The sequence below is a fragment of the Ranitomeya imitator genome, chromosome 7 (assembly GCF_032444005.1).
Source record: "Ranitomeya imitator isolate aRanImi1 chromosome 7, aRanImi1.pri, whole genome shotgun sequence".
Taxonomy (NCBI): Eukaryota; Metazoa; Chordata; class Amphibia; order Anura; family Dendrobatidae; genus Ranitomeya; species Ranitomeya imitator.
In genome coordinates this window covers 66,212,899-66,230,817 of record NC_091288.1, presented here as the reverse complement: position 1 = coordinate 66,230,817, position 17,919 = coordinate 66,212,899, and the positions used below count along the sequence as shown (strand labels likewise).

The 17,919-nt window shown below is 45.0% G+C and overlaps 1 protein-coding gene across 1 annotated transcript in view; it reads left to right on the top strand.

Moving 5' to 3' along the window:
• Window positions 1–17,919, top strand: part of SPAG16 (sperm associated antigen 16) — a 1,289,960-nt gene that overhangs the window by 1,137,518 nt on the left and 134,523 nt on the right. The window lies entirely within an intron of this gene.

The window sequence follows — 17,919 nt, the reverse complement described above, 5'->3', positions numbered from 1 at the left end:
TTAACATTTTTATCATTGGTGCTGGAGCCCAATCAATGGGCCCTTCTTCCATATCTGACCTGGATACCAAACTGGTGGGCTTCTATACTCTTTGCACTACACCCTGACCAAACAAGGTCTACCAGGGTTCCTATGTGTATGCAAGTTTTCACACTGAACTGTCCTCCCTCGAAGGTCAGCTGATTACTATATTTTATCCTTCCCTACGTAACGCATACTTGTGGTCACTTGACCACCCGCTCTGACTAGCAATATCAATGAATCCTGGCAGCGTATGCACCGTACACTTTAAGGATTCAGTAGTCAGCGGAAAAATAAAGTGACTAGAATTTTATGATGAACTTCGGAAAACTCCTTTGAGGTTTTTTGCAAGAGTAAAGTTGGGCTGTAGAAATGGTCATAATTAGCAACCATAAACAGATTAATTTGGTTAAAATGGTTCTTTGATCATCTAAAATGTAGCTATAGCCTAAAGTGGGTTTGTAAGATTGTGAGCTGGGCACTCAATACTTTTGGTATCTGAGTTATGTGTTATTCTGTAATGTCATTATTTTCTATACAAGTGCCTTCTAAAATGTAAAGTGCTGTGGAACATGTTGGCACTATAGAAATAAAAAATGTTTATTATTATGTACCCCACACTGAGAGTTTTATGAGTGTCATCTAGAACTTTTCCTGCTGAGGCCTCAGTAGATGGACAAAAGTCATGCCTGGGTCCCACCATCTCTTGTCAAAGGCAATGACAAAATTAAGAATTTTACACAATTTTCATTTTTCGCCTAAAGCCTGGTTGATATAAAATAAGCACAAAATTAGTCAACTAAACTGCTAAACTAGATTTTGGTGCTGACATATAAAAGACTGTGCAATTTATATTCACTTTGATGAAAACGTCCTCCTCAGCTGGGCCTCAGAACAACTAGAGGGCAATTTACTGGTGAGACCCACCTCGCAGAAGCTATGCCATAGAAGGCCACATCTGTTACCTATGGTTTGTCCAAGAACCTGTATATGAAATGACTAATGATTCACACTTTCACAGGTTTTATAGTGGGTTTGCCTGGTAGGAGACATTCATTGGTCTTATGGCTGTGATTACCTCCTGCTATCTTTTTTTATTTTATTTATTTTGCTAAGATCTTGCTGGTGGGCTAATTTTTAATCTCTACTCCATCAGGGCAGACTTGTGATGCGTGACTACAATTTGTCTACCGTGTCTGCAGTGAGACTGTGGTAGTCTGAGACATACCACCTGTCACATCATAGGTTCAGGCTGATGCGCTCTCCATTCTACAGATTTGCTTCTATGTGTGATCATCATCACAAGGTCACTAGAAAGTCAATGAATAGGTAGCTGGTTTACATTATAGCAAGTATCAAATTGCAATCAAAAGTATTCAACCTACATTGCAAATTAGATTTATTAGCATAATTTAACGTCATGGTATTTGCAATAAACCGATCAAACAAGAATAATTTACATACTTCAACACAACTAGTTTAACAAGTGAAAAATATATAAAGTATATGAAGGCGCAAATGTCAGGGCAGGTGATTGGGATTATACGGCTGCAAAACAGGGCAACACCACAACGTTGTCATAAATGAAACAAAAAGAAAAAGAAAACATGTTTGCGCCTATGTATACCCTAAAATGAGGAAGAAATGTGAGGGGAAAAAAAACAAAAAACTAATATATGAACATGTATAAATCCCCTAGGGAGCAGGATTGTAAACAGACTAGGTAAACTAGATATAAATAGTTCATGCAATTACTCCAGATGGCAACTATGACTCAATTATTACCGTATCTTTAAGATGGTATTGGGGTCCAGAGTTAGATCGCCACAAGTTGCTTCATATCCTCCTTCAATGCGCTCAGTAGTTGGTGTGTCAAAACACACTTTTCAGCAGCTCCAAAAAACAACAAATCTTCAAGAACGTTGTCCCGGTCGGTAACAAACGTTCCCCTAGCCTCCTTACAGATGCAGCACAGATTCACCGAGCTCCGTAATCAAGGAATGCGCTGCCGTGTCCGGCTAGCAGGACCTTGAGTCACGTAGGGTGTCACATGGTGTGCAGGAATACGAGGCGCTGTCAGGACCAAAAATAATCCAACGTGTTTCGGAGATCGCGGTCTCCTTCACCAGGGAACAAGTGGTTTCTTCAAATGCAATACAAAATGCTACTTTTAAATGACTACTGGAGTCTCTGAATTATTCAACCCTCTGTATATAATCCCTCATAAGAGCATGTATTTTCAATTCAGATGATGTCTCAAGCACAAACACCCCTGATGAAACTAATCAGCAGCTTCATTATTTATATCCAGTTTGTTTCTGATAAAATACATCAAATACCTGGACTGGCTAGGGTATGTTGTTTGTAACATTTGAGTGCGAGATAAAGTATGGCTAGATAAGATGTAATTGAAGAAAGCACTTTAAAAAGTTGAGAAAAGGAAGTTTATTCATAAAAATAGCAAAAGCATTCTTCCAAGAGATACAGCCGGAAGCATAGCTAACAAGTTCAATGATAGGGTAGATAACACTTGCAACATGAACTGAATGTGATAAAAAGACAAAGCTATTACCGGCTTCTACCAGATTCTTGAGCTGACGAGTTGTCAAAAATCCTTGAGTGACTGCAAAAGACCAGCAAGAAGATTTGGTGGTAGCAAATAATGAGATTTTACGTTGCACCTTAACCCCTTCACGACATATGACGTAAACTAACATAATTTGTCTTGTTCCTGCCCTTGATGCGAGCTCACATGCCGAGCCGGCATCTTTCCCTGCAAATGACAACTGATTTAAACATCCATCATGTGCCTCTAACAGTCGTGGGCAGAGCGCCACTCCACATTTAACCTGTGAAACCCACTGTCAATCTCTTACAGCAGCACTTAACACACACCGACAGAGGCACGTGTTGTTCCATGCTCCCATCGGCGGGCCCGTGACGTGATCACGGGGCTCCAATGGGTTGCCTTGACAGCTGGATGTCTGCTGAAGACCCTCATGCCTGTCGTTACAATACTCTTGTGAAAACCAGCCCGTGGCTAGCATTTATAGGAGATTCTGATTTTAGCTATACACACATACTGTATATGTATAGCACACACACACATACTGTATATAATCTAACTATTAAATCAATATGAAAAAATACACCAAAAAATAAAAAGACATAAAAATTCAAATCACCCCTTTTGCTCCAATAAAAATAAAACAGTAAAAAAATGCATATTTGATATTGCTGCATTCGTAAAAGTCCAGTCTATCCAAATATAAACTAAGTATTAATCCGATTGGTAAATGGCATAATGAAAAAAAAAATCAAAACTCCAGAATGACTTTTTTGACCGCTGCAACATTACAAAAAAATGCAGTAAGAGGCGATCAAAATATCATGTGTTCCCAAAAATGGTATCAGTAAAAACATAAGCTCACAGCACAAAAAATGAGTCCTCTCATAAGCTTCACAGCTTGGAAAATGGCGACAAAAGCCTAAAAATGTTCTTACAAATTTCTGAATTTTTTCTAAGGGGTAACGTTTTTCCTTGTTGAGAATAACATACCAGCTCTGGCATGCTTAATCGCAGTGCTCCTCTGGGAAATGTAATATGCAAATTGCCTCTTTAGAGAGAAAGAGGACTTGAACTCTATAGTGTCACCTGTTGGAAGTAGCAATCCATGTCAGAGCCAGTATGGTATTCTCCACAAGTGCTGAGATCTCATCTCTCGAGATCTTGGTACCGTGATCTCCATCTGCGCATGCGCCACCCCCGGCGGCCATTTTCCCAGAGTCGACCGCACAGGAAACCATGGAACTGGGGGGGCTCTGGCCTTTCACAAAATGTCGGCAGAGCCCCACACAGCAGCACCAGACACAGCGCAGCAGCAGCACCGGACACAGCGCAGCAGCAGCATCGGCCACAGCGCAGCAGCAGCAGCACCGGACAGAGCGCAGCAGCAGCATCGGCCACAGCGCAGCAGCAGCAGCACCAGACACAGCGCAGCAGCAGCACCGGAGGTGGTTGCAGCACATTAGTGAACTAGAGGCCATTGTTCCATGAGGAATGTGCTACGATTCCTCAGTAACTCTGCCACAAAAATCAGGATTGCTGCATATCATGGTAGCTAAAAGGGGCAAAGAGTAGAATGTTTGCAAATTTTACTAATAACCATAATTATATCGCCAATAGAATAATAATTATAGCAACTCTAAATATAGATTATAAAACTGCCAATGAGAAAAACATGAATTTCGGATAACTGACAGACCTGCACTTAGGGGAATAAGCCTAACTGGGCGCCTGGGAGGAGGAAATGCTTTAATTGCTGCTATTACTACTATTGATAAAAGTACAACTAATAGTCACATTAGTAAAAGTATGACATATAAAAATGTGATTCTATTCAGAATTTTCCATATTGATATTGGTCTTCCTGTGAGATGATTCCCAACAGGACCCCTCATGGTTAGTGTACATTTTCGTATAAGCTTAGCTAACGTGTGTTACTTTTGATAATGCAGCAAATTGCATGCCTCCTGATTATGCTATATCAGCTCTCTAGTGCAGACTCCATGTCATCCCTCAGAATTGATGAGCAGGACTGCAGTCTTTTTATCATGAGATTCTCATCAATTCAATCACAAAACTGTCATAAAGGTTTAGAAGTTGGAAGAATGTGAATGTGAAGCATTATCTATTGTTTCCACTTTCTGGAGATCTATAGTTATGGAGAGAGCAGTCATGCAGCTAATTACTGTCACTTATCAGTTGTTCTTCTGTAGTGGATCGAAAGCCAAACCAGAGCTGGGACGAGAGCCAGGCAGAGATCTGACTGTGACTGTTATACCTCATGCTGAAGGAAAAAGCAAACAAAGGAAATTATGATTACAACCTTGAAAGTGAAGCAAATTTCACAAATTGTATAGTAGATAGGTGAAGCTGATACAGAAAGACTTGGCAAACGAGAAACGTTTCATGTATATTTAGTTACATACCACTACTCTTTAAGCTGGCCATATGCTTTAGTCTAAAGGTGCCCCTACGCTGTAGATAACTATATGCCGCCAGCTGTCCCTTCTGAACACCCCACCTTTCCTCATACACATGACCATGGTTAGATTGGCCATGCTTGTATTTTCATTGGGAACTAAGCTGCTGATGATTCCAACTGAGTTGTACCACACCAGACCACATCAACTTTCTGTGTGCCCACCTGTATGATACTGAACCTGTCCCACTGAAATCAGTGAGCTGACTTTTTATGTTGTGTATGGGCCTTGCAGATCATCAAACAGGACACGTTCAACCAAAATGAAAGGGGTTGACTGATGCCAGACCTTGAAAGAAGTTACGGTAATCATGGTTACAAATTTTGCCCAATTTTTCACTGGTTGACTGAGAAGCTTAACTGAAAGAACACTTTCTGCAGGTTCTCAGAAAGATCTTTCATCGTTTGCCCAGTGTCATTGAAGATGTGTGGCAAATTAGTACAAGATGAGTATGGTTCAGTATGGCTAGGTATGGGCCAGGCAACTTTCATGGGTATTGTTCCTCACTCAGAAAACAAATTACCAGACAATAGTTGTAACGTGACAGTACAGTACAGTTGGGAGTACCTCGAGCACTAAGTAGTGAAGTGCCCCATAATAGGCAAGTTGTGCTGAGAAACCCAGCCTCTAAATGCTAAGCTTCATTTGAAGTTTTATATATATATATATATATATATATATATATATATATATATATTTATTTATTTATTTATATTTACACTGTATATATTTTTTTAATTTTTTAAATGGTCCAGAATACTTGAAAATAATGCAACAAATATACTCACCTCACTCTCCTCTTCCAGCTCTGTCCACGTTCTCCACTGTTCTTTGTGCTACTTGTACTTCTTGTGGTGTATTATACCATCAGCCTGTATTGTATGGCACACTTTACATGGAGGCGCTCTTGTGTGGTGCAGGTCAGTTTATAATACAGAGTGACTGGAAGTGATCACTCTAATGAATATTCAGTGATTCTGTAGGTAGAATAGTCAGGTATCTATTATCTAAATGTTGGGAGTATGCATTTTATGTAATTCATAGAGTATGTTCTGTAAGTCTACAATTTGCATAATTTATAGAATGTATTTTACAAATGTACAATTTAGATAATTGACACACCATGTTCTACAAGCCTCCGATTTAGATAATTCATACGCTATGTTCTCGAGCGCTGTTGCTAGTTTGATTTTGATTTTGACTTTGTTCTTCTGCATTCTCTGCAGAGAAATCACTCCTTTATCTTCTTGTAAGAATTATAGAAAGCTTTTCTCCTACATGTGTAGTGAAAGATGTTGTTTTCATTTTTTATGCACATATCTGCCTTTGCTATTTTCTCACATTAATGACAGTATGGTTTTTGTACTACAATGCAGCACAAGACAGCGACAAATATCTGATATCATGACTAAGGACGCAGTCCAACGGGTGTCTAACTTGGCCCAAGATGAAAGCGCAGTGCATGGACTGGCCGGTGGCTCTACTGACCCAAGTGTGACAGTTTCATGTGTTTCCATGCAGCTGTCATGCTCGGGTCGGGAGAGCGGTCGGCCAGTCTGTGCACTGTGTTCCGATTTCAGTCCGTTTTATACAGCCATCTGACTACACCTTAAAAAAAGAAATTGGGTTCCTGCTGAGGCTTGTATGTTATAGTAAGTATTAATGGCAGGTGCTTTTGGATTAGCTTAGTCATTGAGTCATCAGTTTGCGTCAAGAGCTTTGGCGTAGAGTTGAGTCCTCTTAATGGTCACATGTACTAGTTTATAAATCTTGAGTGCACTACACACACGCTATTGTATCTCACAAATAGGTACTGATTGAGTCACATTTATATTTGGTGTGGCAAAAGACACAGAATATCCCAGATAAAGTGGCTAGTGAAAGTGTTAGGTGTCTAGTTCCCACCGCTGAACAGGGGGAATCTCGAACCATCTCTTCTGCGGTCTCCCATTCTCCTCCAGCCACAGTAGAGCCTGCTCAGCAGAGACGTCGGTCCCAGCACCTGGCTCAAGCTGATACTGTGTGACTGGTTACTGCTGTCCTTCCAGGCTCAGCCATCGTAACCAGTACTGATCAGCGGCGAGTGGGCACTCCTTGGACTAAGTCCTGCTTTTCTTCTTCTGAGCATTACCAAGGGACGGCCTCCCATTGGCGGTCGGGGGTCACATGCTCAGGCCCTGTAGCAGCTCCTATTGGACCACTAGGAAGGTCCTGGAGAGCTTCCACTATAGAAGGTTTGCATGGCCGCAAACCATGCGCTAGTATAAACCTGTTATCGTGTGTGTGTGTGGATGTATGCCTTGTGACAAAACACTCTGGGATCGCCTTTGCTGGGGTCAAAGGACACGTGGTTTGTGCATTGAATCTGAGGCGTACAGCAGGTTTCTGAGCAGGCTGACCTCAGGTCAGATTTATTAACGTGAAAGCAACACAAAAAACAAAACATAAAAATAAACCCTAGCCTGTCCGGCACTAACTAAACAAATACGTTGCTATCTCAACAACTGGGGGGGCTTCTCCCACCCAGCTAACATCATACAGATCTTGAGCAGAGCTCTTCACTCACGTTTGTCTCACACAGGCAGGCAATCTGTGTGCCCCAGGCAGACACTGGAAACACCCAGCTGGTCATCTTTTATTCCTGCAATCATTAACCCATTAGCACCCTGAAGATACTGAGTGGCCTAATTCACATAGGACAAACACCTGGGCGAGATATACCTGCCTCCATCTACCACACCAGCATGAGTCTTACATATCCCCCCCCCCTTGCTCAGACCACTCCGGTCGAGCAAGAACACTTTTGAAACAGTGCACTCGGGATAGGGCATCGGCGTTCCCCATCTGCACCCCAGGTCGGTGCTCCACCGTAAAAGAGTAAGCCTGCAGGGCAAGGAACCACCTGGTTACCCGACTATTACGGTCCTTGTGGAGGTGCATCCACTTGAGAGGGGCATGGTCTGTGACCAGCCTAAACTTCCTACCAGCCAGGTAATACTTGAGGGAGTCGAGAGCCCATTTAATGGCTAGGCACTCTTTTTCAACCACGGCATACCTCTGCTCATGTACATTCAGTTTCCGACTGAGATAGAGGACCGGGTGTTCAACTCCGTCCCTCACCTGGGAAAGTACAGCTCCGACACCAGTATCAGAGGCATCAGTTTGTACCACAAACTCGCTGCTGAAATCAGGAGTCACTAGTACGGGCTGAGAGCACAAAGCCCGTTTCAGGCTGTGGAAGGCCTCTTCAGCAGCTGAGGTCCATTTTACCATGACGGAACCCTTCCCCTTGGTAAGATCCGTCAAGGGAGTAGCCATGGCTGCAAAATTGGGTATGAACCGGCGATAATAGCCGGCAATCCCCAGGAAAGCCTGCACTTGTTTCTTGTTCACTGGTTGTGGCCAGCCCTGAATTGCCTGTATTTTGTCGATCTGGGGTTTAACCACTCCTCGGCCAATCACGTAGCCCAAGTATCGGGCTTCTTCAAGCCCGATGTGGCATTTCTTGGGGTTTGCCGTTAAACCTGCATCTCGCAGGTCATCAATCACGGCTTGTACCTTCTGGAGATGAGTTTCCCAGTCCATGCTGTAAATTACGATGTCATCCAGGTAGGCAGAAGCGTACTGTCTGTGAGGCCTCAAGACTCGATCCATCAATCTCTGGAACGTTGCGGGAGCTCCGTGAAGTCCAAACGGCATATAGACATACTGGAACAGACCTTCCGGTGTAGCAAATGCCGTCTTCTCTCTGGCCGCCTCTGGTACACTTTATAGTTCACTTCACCAACTCTTTCTCGGACCTCAAATGGGCCCTGCCATTTCGCCAGGAATTTACTATCCACCGTAGGGATTAGGACCAACACCCTATCGCCGGGTGCAAATGTACGGACCTTAGCGCCTCTATCATAACTTTGCCTCTGGGCTCCCTGGGCCTGTAACATATGGTCCCTAACAATGGGCATGACAGCGGCAATACGATCCTGCATTTGTGTTACATGGTCGATCACCGTTTTAAAGGGAGTGACTTGACCTTCCCAGGTTTCTTTTGCGACGTCCAGCAGTCCCCGGGGACGACGGGCGTACAACAGTTCGAAAGGCGAAAATCCTGTGGAAGACTGGGGAACTTCCCTAATGGCAAACAGCAAATAGGGTAACAAGTAATCCCAGTTCTTCCCATCTTTGTCTATCGCCTTCCGGAGCATCTGTTTTAAGGTTTTGTTGAAGCGCTCAACCAGGCCATCTGTTTGAGGGTGATAGACAGACGTACGCAACGGGTCTATTTGTAAGAGCCTGCAGAGCTCCTTCATTACCCTCGACATAAAGGGAGTCCCCTGGTCGGTGAGTATCTGTTTTGGAATTCCCACCCGACTAAACACTTGTACCAATTCCTTGGCGATCGTCTTGGTAGCTGTGTTACGCAAAGGGACGGCTTCCGGGTAACGAGTGGCATAGTCCACGATGACGAGGATATGTTGGTGCCCACGTGCGGATCGGGGAAGGGGCCCAACCAAATCCATCCCAATTCTCTCAAAAGGGACCCCGATGATAGGAAGGGGTACCAAAGGGCTACGGAACTGAGATTTAGGGGCCACGATTTGGCACTCTGGACAGGACTCACAATAGTTACGCACATCACAATGTATTCCAGGCCACACAAAACAATGCAATATCCTTTCTGTGGTTTTCTGTACCCCCAGATGTCCCCCCATTATATGTCCGTGGGCCAAATCCAGTACCTTCCGCCGATAAGGTTTGGGTACCACTAACCGTTGCACTGTGTCTTCCCCTTTTTTTCTACCTGGTAGAGCAAATCATTTTCAAGAACCATATACGGGTACGCTAGCCTAGTGTCAGGTTCTACGGGTACCCCATCTATCATTTTTACATTTTTCCTAGCCGGAGTCAGGGTAGGATCTTTCATTTGCTCGCTGTGGAAGTCATCCACCTGGACTCCCAAATCTGGCAGGCAGGGTGCCGGATGGCTGTCTGCCTCCGCCTCTCTCTGAGGTTCCTCAGTTTCCTCTGTTTCCCCCGCCATGACGGAGAAGGGGTACTGAAGGTTAGATTCACTAACCTCCCCAGCAACATCTTCCTGTGGGGTCTCCTCTAGGGACTCGGGACCTCCAGATGGCATGGGAGAAGATTCACGGGTACAGCTACCGTGAAGGAGTAACTGATTCTCCCACAACTGCCAGAAATAGGGAAAATCCCTGCCCAGGATTACATCATGTAACAATGCGGGAACGAGTCCCACTTTGTGCTGCACTGACCCATAGGGAGTAGAAATCCATATGACCGCTGTTAAGTACGAGCGGGTGTCACCATGCACACACGTCACAGAAAACTTGTCAGACGGACCAGACGGAAGTGCCACCAGACTAGCTTTCACCAGAGTCACCACACTTCCAGAGTCTAGTAATGCCACAACATTTTTCCCATCAACAGATAATTCACACAGGTGTTTCACTGTATCATTTTGACCCGCATTCACACTCACTAGCTGTGTAACCAAAGACATGCGTTTTCTAGAGTCTATAACGTCGCACTGCATGGGTTCAGCGGTAACAGGACAGTTTGCAGAAACATGACCCTTCTCATGGCAGCGGAAACACCTAACAGGTCCCCTACTGAGACCACCGTCCAATACTCTTGGTCTCGGAGTGCGAGCAGTCCCGGACTCCTCCCCCACAGTTTTAAGCGATTTTCCTTCACCCGTGGTCCCTGGAACAGTCTTACCGGTTCCACAAGGAGGAGGCACAGTCCGGGGTTTGGCGGTGTCATCGGAAAGTCCTTCTGCCACGGAATAACGCTCGACCAACTCCACAAGTTGATCCGCTGTCGTGGGATTTCCTTGGCTTACCCACCTATTCAGCGCTGGGGGTAGTACTCTCAGGTACTTGTCCAGGACAACCCGCTGGATTATTTCGGGTATTGTCAGTACCTCAGGTTGCAGCCATTTCTTTGTCAAGTAGATCAGGTCGAACATCTGAGACCGCGCTGGTTTATCTTGCTGGTATGTCCACTGATGTACCCTCTGTGCACGGACAGCCGTCGTCACACCCAGCCGGGCCAGGATCTCAGCTTTCAGCTTCTCAAAGTCCTGAGCGACCTCCGGGTCCAAATCATGGTAAGCTTTTTGGGCCTCGCCGGAGAGAAACGGGGCAATCAAATCGGCCCATCGTGCCTTCGGCCACTTCTCTCTCAATGCCGTCCGCTCAAAAGTTGTCAGATATGCCTCGACGTCATCTTCTGCAGTCAGCTTTTGCCAGTATCGACTCACATGGATCCTTCTGGACTCTGCTTCCGGGTCAGCGTCAGGCATGCTCACCAGGCGCTGCGCCACCTGTTGGAGAAGTTGGCGGTCTGCAACCGTCATGTCCAGTAACTCCTTCAGCTGTGCGGCCATCAAGCGATTAGCTTCGTGCTGTGCGGCAGTGGCCTGCTGCTGTACGGCAGTGGACTGTACTAAGGCTTTCACCACGTCTTCCATGCTGTCGCCTGTGCCACGGTATGCCCGCGTTCTCCACCACAATGTGACAAAACACTCTGGGATCGCCTTTGCTGGGGTCAAAGGACACATGGTTTGTGCATTGAATCTGAGGCGTACAGCAGGTTTCTGAGCAGGCTGACCTCAGGTCAGATTTATTAACGTGAAAGCAACACAAAAAACAAAACATAAAAATAAACCCTAGCCTGTCCGGCACTAACTAAACAAATACGTTGCTATCTCAACAACTGGGGGGGCTTCTCCCACCCAGCTAACATCATACAGATCTTGAGCAGATATCTTCACTCACGTTTGTCTCACACAGGCAGGCAATCTGTGTGCCCCAGGCAGACACTGGAAACACCCAGCTGGTCATCTTTTATTCCTGCAATCATTAACCCATTAGCACCCTGAAGATACTGAGTGGCCTAATTCACATAGGACAAACACCTGGGCGAGATATACCTGCCTCCATCTACCACACCAGCATGAGTCTTACAGCCTGTTCTGGTGAATGCTCCTTAATCATATCCATTCTTAGTGATGTTTAATGTTCGCGAATGATGGAGCTACCTAGCGCCTGACAGTGCTATCCTGCACAGAAGCACGACTTTACTGCATCAAATAAGCAGCGACCGTCAGTGCGGCACTGTGCGCAACCAGTGCGCTTTCCTGACACTAGTTAGGGTGGATAGTGGCGTCCGCCAGTGCGGTGCTGTACGCACTCTGTGCGGTAAATGGTAGTTTTGTTCTGTCCTGATAACCGGTCAGTGTAGGGTGGGAATTTCCACTTGGACTCTGCATCTGACTTAGGGCATCCTCAGGCGCGGGCTCAAAAGCCACTGAGGATCAGAGTGAGTCCAATCACCAGTTTAATGGGGGTGATTCATAGGGATCCCACCACTGTCTTTCAGCTGCACCCTGTGACTGCTAACAGGGCGCAGCATTTATTTGGCGACTCTGTGAAGCAACAGAGTTCGCTTCCATTCACACTGGGTGAGGTCTAACCCACGTGTGAGCAAGCGTCCCTCCGCCATTACTCAGCAGCAGGTTCCATCTCTGCACGGTGGACCCTGGGCTGTGAACGCACCTTATACCATACATATAATTATTTGGTGCGTTTCTCCAGCCCTAACAGTATTCACCCCCTTGACATTTTTTGTATTTTGCTACCTCACAACCTGGAATTTCACTGTTTTTTTTTTGAGGCTTTGCATCAGTACATGTAGAGGTCAAGCCTACAACTGTGAACATTTGGTTTTCTTTTTATTGTGAAGCAAACAACAAATTGGACAATATAATTGAAAATTTTAGTGTGCAAAATTAGTCACCCCCCTAAAGTCAGTACATTGTATAGCCTCCTTTTGCAGAAATTACAGCTGCAAGTCACTTTGGATAAGTCTCTATGAGCTTTCCACATCTTGGTACTGGTATTTTTGCCCATTCCACAAGGCAAAACTACTACATCTCTTTCAAATTAGATGGTTTCCTCTGTGAACAGCAATCTTCAAGTCTGACCTCAGATTTTCAATTGGATTAAGGTCTGTGCTTTGACTAGGCCACTCCAGAGCATGTACACGTTTCCCCTTAAACCACTCGAGTGTTGCTTTAGCAGAATGCTTTGGGTAATTACAGTGGGGAAGAGATCTGCATGAAGGAGTGGGCCAACATACCACCAACAGTGTGTGCCAACCTTGTGAAGAATTACAGAAAACGTTTGACCACTGTCATTGCCAACAAAGGATATATAACAAAATATTGAGATTACCGTATATACTCGAGTATAAGCCGAGATTTTCAGCCCACTTTTTTGGGCTGAAAGTCCCCCTCTCGGCTTATACTCGAGTCATACCCAGGGGTCAGCAGGGGAGGGGGAGCGGGGCTGTCTAATTAAACTCATCTACTCCTGGCGCGGTCCCTGCAGGTCCCTGGCTTCCCCGGCACCAGCAGCTTCTTCCTGTACTGAGCGGTCACATGATACCGCTCATTACAGCAATGGTTATGCGGCTCCACCTCCCATAGAGGTGGAGCCGTATATTCATTACTTTAATGAGCGGTAACAGTGACCGCTCAATACAGGATGAAGCTGCGGCATCAGGGAAGCAGGGACTGCACAGCGCCAGGAGCAGGTGAGTATAACGGGGAGGGGAGCGCTGCGCTGCGCGATATTCACCTGCTCCCATTCCGGGCGCCGCTATGTCTTCAGCAGTGACGCTCAGGTCAGAGGGTGCAGTGACGTGGTTAGTGCACACCCTCTGCCTGAACGTCAGTACTGAAGACGCTGAAGATGGAGTGCCGCCGGAACAAGGAGCAGGTGACTATTGAAAGTGGCGGGGGCCTGAGCGATGGAGAGGTGAGTATGTGATTTTTTTTTTTATTGCAGCAACAGCAAATGGGGCAAGTGTCTGTATGGAACATCTATGGGGCCATAACGTTTGTGCAGCACTATATGGGGCCATAACATTTGTGCAGCACTATATGGGGCAAGTATTTGTATGGAGCATCTATGGGGCCATAATGTTTGTGCAGCACTATATGGAGCCATAACGTTTGTGCAGCACTAAATGGGGCCATAACGTTTGTGCAGCATTATATGGGGCAAGTGTCTGTATGGGGCATCTTATAGGGCCATAATCAAGGTTTTTGCAGCACTATATGGGGCAAATATCTTTATGGAGCATCTTATGGGGCCATAATCAGCATTTATGCAGCATTATATTGGGCAAATGTGTCTATGGAGCATCTTATGGGGCCATTATTAACCTTTATGCAGGATTATATGGGGCATATTTTAATATGGAGCATCTTATGGGGGCCATCATAAACTTTATGGAGCATTATATGGGGCTCCTGATTCAATATGGATATTCAAAAACACTTAACCTACTGATGTCTCAATTAATTTTACTTTTATTGGTATCTATTTTTACTTTTGACATTTACCGGTAGCTGCTGCATTTCCCACCCTAGGCTTATACTCGAGTCATTAAGTTTTCCCAGTTTTTTGTGGCAAAATTAGGGGGGTCGGCTTATACTCGGGTGTTGTGAATTCTGTGGCAGAGCTCCCTCCTGTGGTCACAAGTGGTACTTCGGCTGATTCTCTCTGTGAGCTTCCGTTGGTGGAGGGGAGTGGTACTGCAGCTTCTGAGTTTCCTCCCTCAGGTGATGTGGTGAGGTCGTTAGGTGCTGCTCTACTTAACTCCACCTAGTGCTTTGATCCTGGCTTCCTGTCAATGTTCCAGTATTGGACTTGTTTTCCTCCTGGATCGTTCCTGTGGCCTGCTGCTCTGCATAGCTAAGTTTTCCTTTGCTATTTTGTTTGCTTTTCTTCTGTCCAGCTTATCTATTTGTTTGCTGGAAGCTCTGGGACGCAGAGGGTGCACCTCCGTGCCGTTAGTTCGGTACGGAGGGTCTTTTTGCCCCCTTTGCGTGGTTTTTAGGGTTTTGTGTTGACCGCAAAGTTACCTTTCCTATCCTCGCTCTGTTCAGAAAGTCGGGCCTTACTTTGCTAAATCTATTTCATCTCTACGTTTGTCTTTTCATCTTAACTCACAGTCATTATATGTGGGGGGCTGCCTTTTCCTTTGGGGTTTTTCTCTGAGGCAAGGTAGGCTTATTTTCTATCTTCAGGCTAGCTAGTTTCTCAGGCTGTGCCGAGTTGCATAGGTAGCGTTAGGCGCAATCCACGGCTGCCTCTAGTGTTGTTGGAGAGGATTAGGGATTGCGGTCAACAGAGTTCCCACGTCTCAGAGCTCGTTCTATGTTTTTGGATTATTGTCAGATCACTGTATGTGCTCTGACCTCTATGTTCACTGTGGTACTGAATTGCCTAATCATAACACTCGGGTATATACGGTAACTTTTCTTAATGACCAAATACTTATTTTCCACCATAATTTGCAAAGTAAATCTTGCCAAATCAGACAAGGTGATTTTCTGGATTTGTCTTCTCATTTTTGCTATCATAGTTGTGGTCTACCTATGATGTTAATTAGATGCCTCTCTCATCTTTTTAAGTGGGAGAACTTGCACAATTGGTGGCTGACTAAATACTTTTTTTCCCCACTGTATCTTGTTGGAAGGTGAACCTCCGTCTCATTCTCAAATCACTGACATACTGAAACAGGTTTTGCTCAAGAATATCTCTGTATTTAGTGCCATCCATCTTCCCCTCAACTTGGAACATTTTGGAATGCTGTAGATAAGCCCCTGATGGTGGTGTGCTTAGCTCAACTTCCATTTTGGGGGTGACAGGTTCCCTTTAACTTCACAATACTTACAACCACGCCTAATTCCTGCAACGCCCTCGATCACCTGCAAAAAATAAAAATTAATAAACCAACCGTATACTCTTTGTCCGACACAGCCCAATTAATTATGAGTGTCCCACGATGATCTCCCCTATAGAGCTGTCGTGTCAGGAGATGCGACAGCTCTGTAGACTTTCAGTGACACACTGACAGGAGACAATGGCTCCTGCAGGGCATCACTGAAGAGGTTACTTTAGTTCATTGCTCTCACTTTATGGCACTGCTGCATGAGAAATTTCCCACGCAGCTGTGCCGCAAGTGACAGTATGAATTGTACTGCACTCATAGTGGCGGAGGGATACAATGCGGAAGGATACCTTGCGTCATTGAATCCCGGAGCCCCTGGAGAGCGGTCACATCAGCTGATGTTACAGCTCTCCATGGGAGATCGTCGTGGGACAATCGCATTAATTGGATTACGGCGGACACAGGGAGTATATTTTTGGTTTATTATTTTAATTTTTTTTCAGGTGAGCGAGAGCTTTGGGGATTAGGTGTAGATGGTGAGTATGAACTACAGTGGGGCAAAAAAGTATTTAGTCAGTCAGCAATAGTGCAAGTTCCACCACTTAAAAAGATGAGAGGCGTCTGTAATTGACATCATAGGTAGACCTCAACTATGGGAGACAAACTGAGAAAAAAAAATCCAGAAAATCACATTGTCTGTTTTTTTAACATTGTATTTGCATATTATGGTGGAAAATAAGTATTTGGTCAGAAACAAAATTTCATCTCAATACTTTGTAATATATCCTTTGTTGGCAATAACAGAGGTCAAACGTTTTCTGTAAGTCTTCACAAGGTTGCCACACACTGTTGTTGGTATGTTGGCCCATTCCTCCATGCAGATCTCCTCTAGAGCAGTGATGTTTTTGGCTTTTCGCTTGGCAACACGGACTTTCAACTCCCTCCAAAGGTTTTCTATAGGGTTGAGATCTGGAGACTGGCTAGGCCACTCCAGGACCTTGAAATGCTTCTTACGAAGCCACTCCTTCGTTGCCCTGGCGGTGTGCTTTGGATCATTGTCATGTTGAAAGACCCAGCCACGTTTCATCTTCAATGCCCTTGCTGATGGAAGGAGGTTTGCACTCAAAATCTCACGATACATGGCCCCATTCATTCTTTCATGTACCCGGATCAGTCGTCCTGGCCCCTTTGCAGAGAAACAGCCCCAAAGCATGATGTTTCCACCACCATGCTTTACAGTAGGTATGGTGTTTGATGGATGCAACTCAGCATTCTTTTTCCTCCAAACACGACAAGTTGTGTTTCTACCAAACAGTTCCAGTTTGGTTTCATCAGACCATAGGACATTCTCCCAAAACTCCTCTGGATCATCCAAATGCTCTCTAGCAAACTTCAGACGGGCCCGGACATGTACTGGCTTAAGCAGTGGGACACGTCTGGCACTGCTGGATCTGAGTCCATGGTGGCGTAGTGTGTTACTTATGGTAGGCCTTGTTACATTGGTCCCAGCTCTCTGCAGTTCATTCACTAGGTCCCCCCGCGTGGTTCTGGGATTTTTGCTCACCGTTCTTGTGATCATTCTGACCCCACGGGGTGGGATTTTGCGTGGAGCCCCAGATCGAGGGAGATTATCAGTGGTCTTGTATGTCTTCCATTTTCTAATTATTGCTCCCACTGTTGATTTCTTCACTCCAAGCTGGTTGGCTATTGCAGATTCAGTCTTCCCAGCCTGGTGCAGGGCTACAATTTTGTTTCTGGTGTCCTTTGACAGCTCTTTGGTCTTCACCATAGTGGAGTTTGGAGTCAGACTGTTTGAGGGTGTGCACATGTGTCTTTTTATACTGATAACAAGTTTAAACAGGTGCCATTACTACAGGTAATGAGTGGAGGAAAGAGGAGACTCTTAAAGAAGAAGTTACAGGTCTGTGAGAGCCTGAAATTTTGATTGTTTGTTTCTGACCAAATACTTATTTTCCACCATAATATGCAAATAAAATGTTAAAAAAACAGACAATGTGATTTTCTGGATTTTTTTTTCTCAGTTTGTCTCCCATAGTTGAGGTCTACCTATGATGTAAATTACAGACG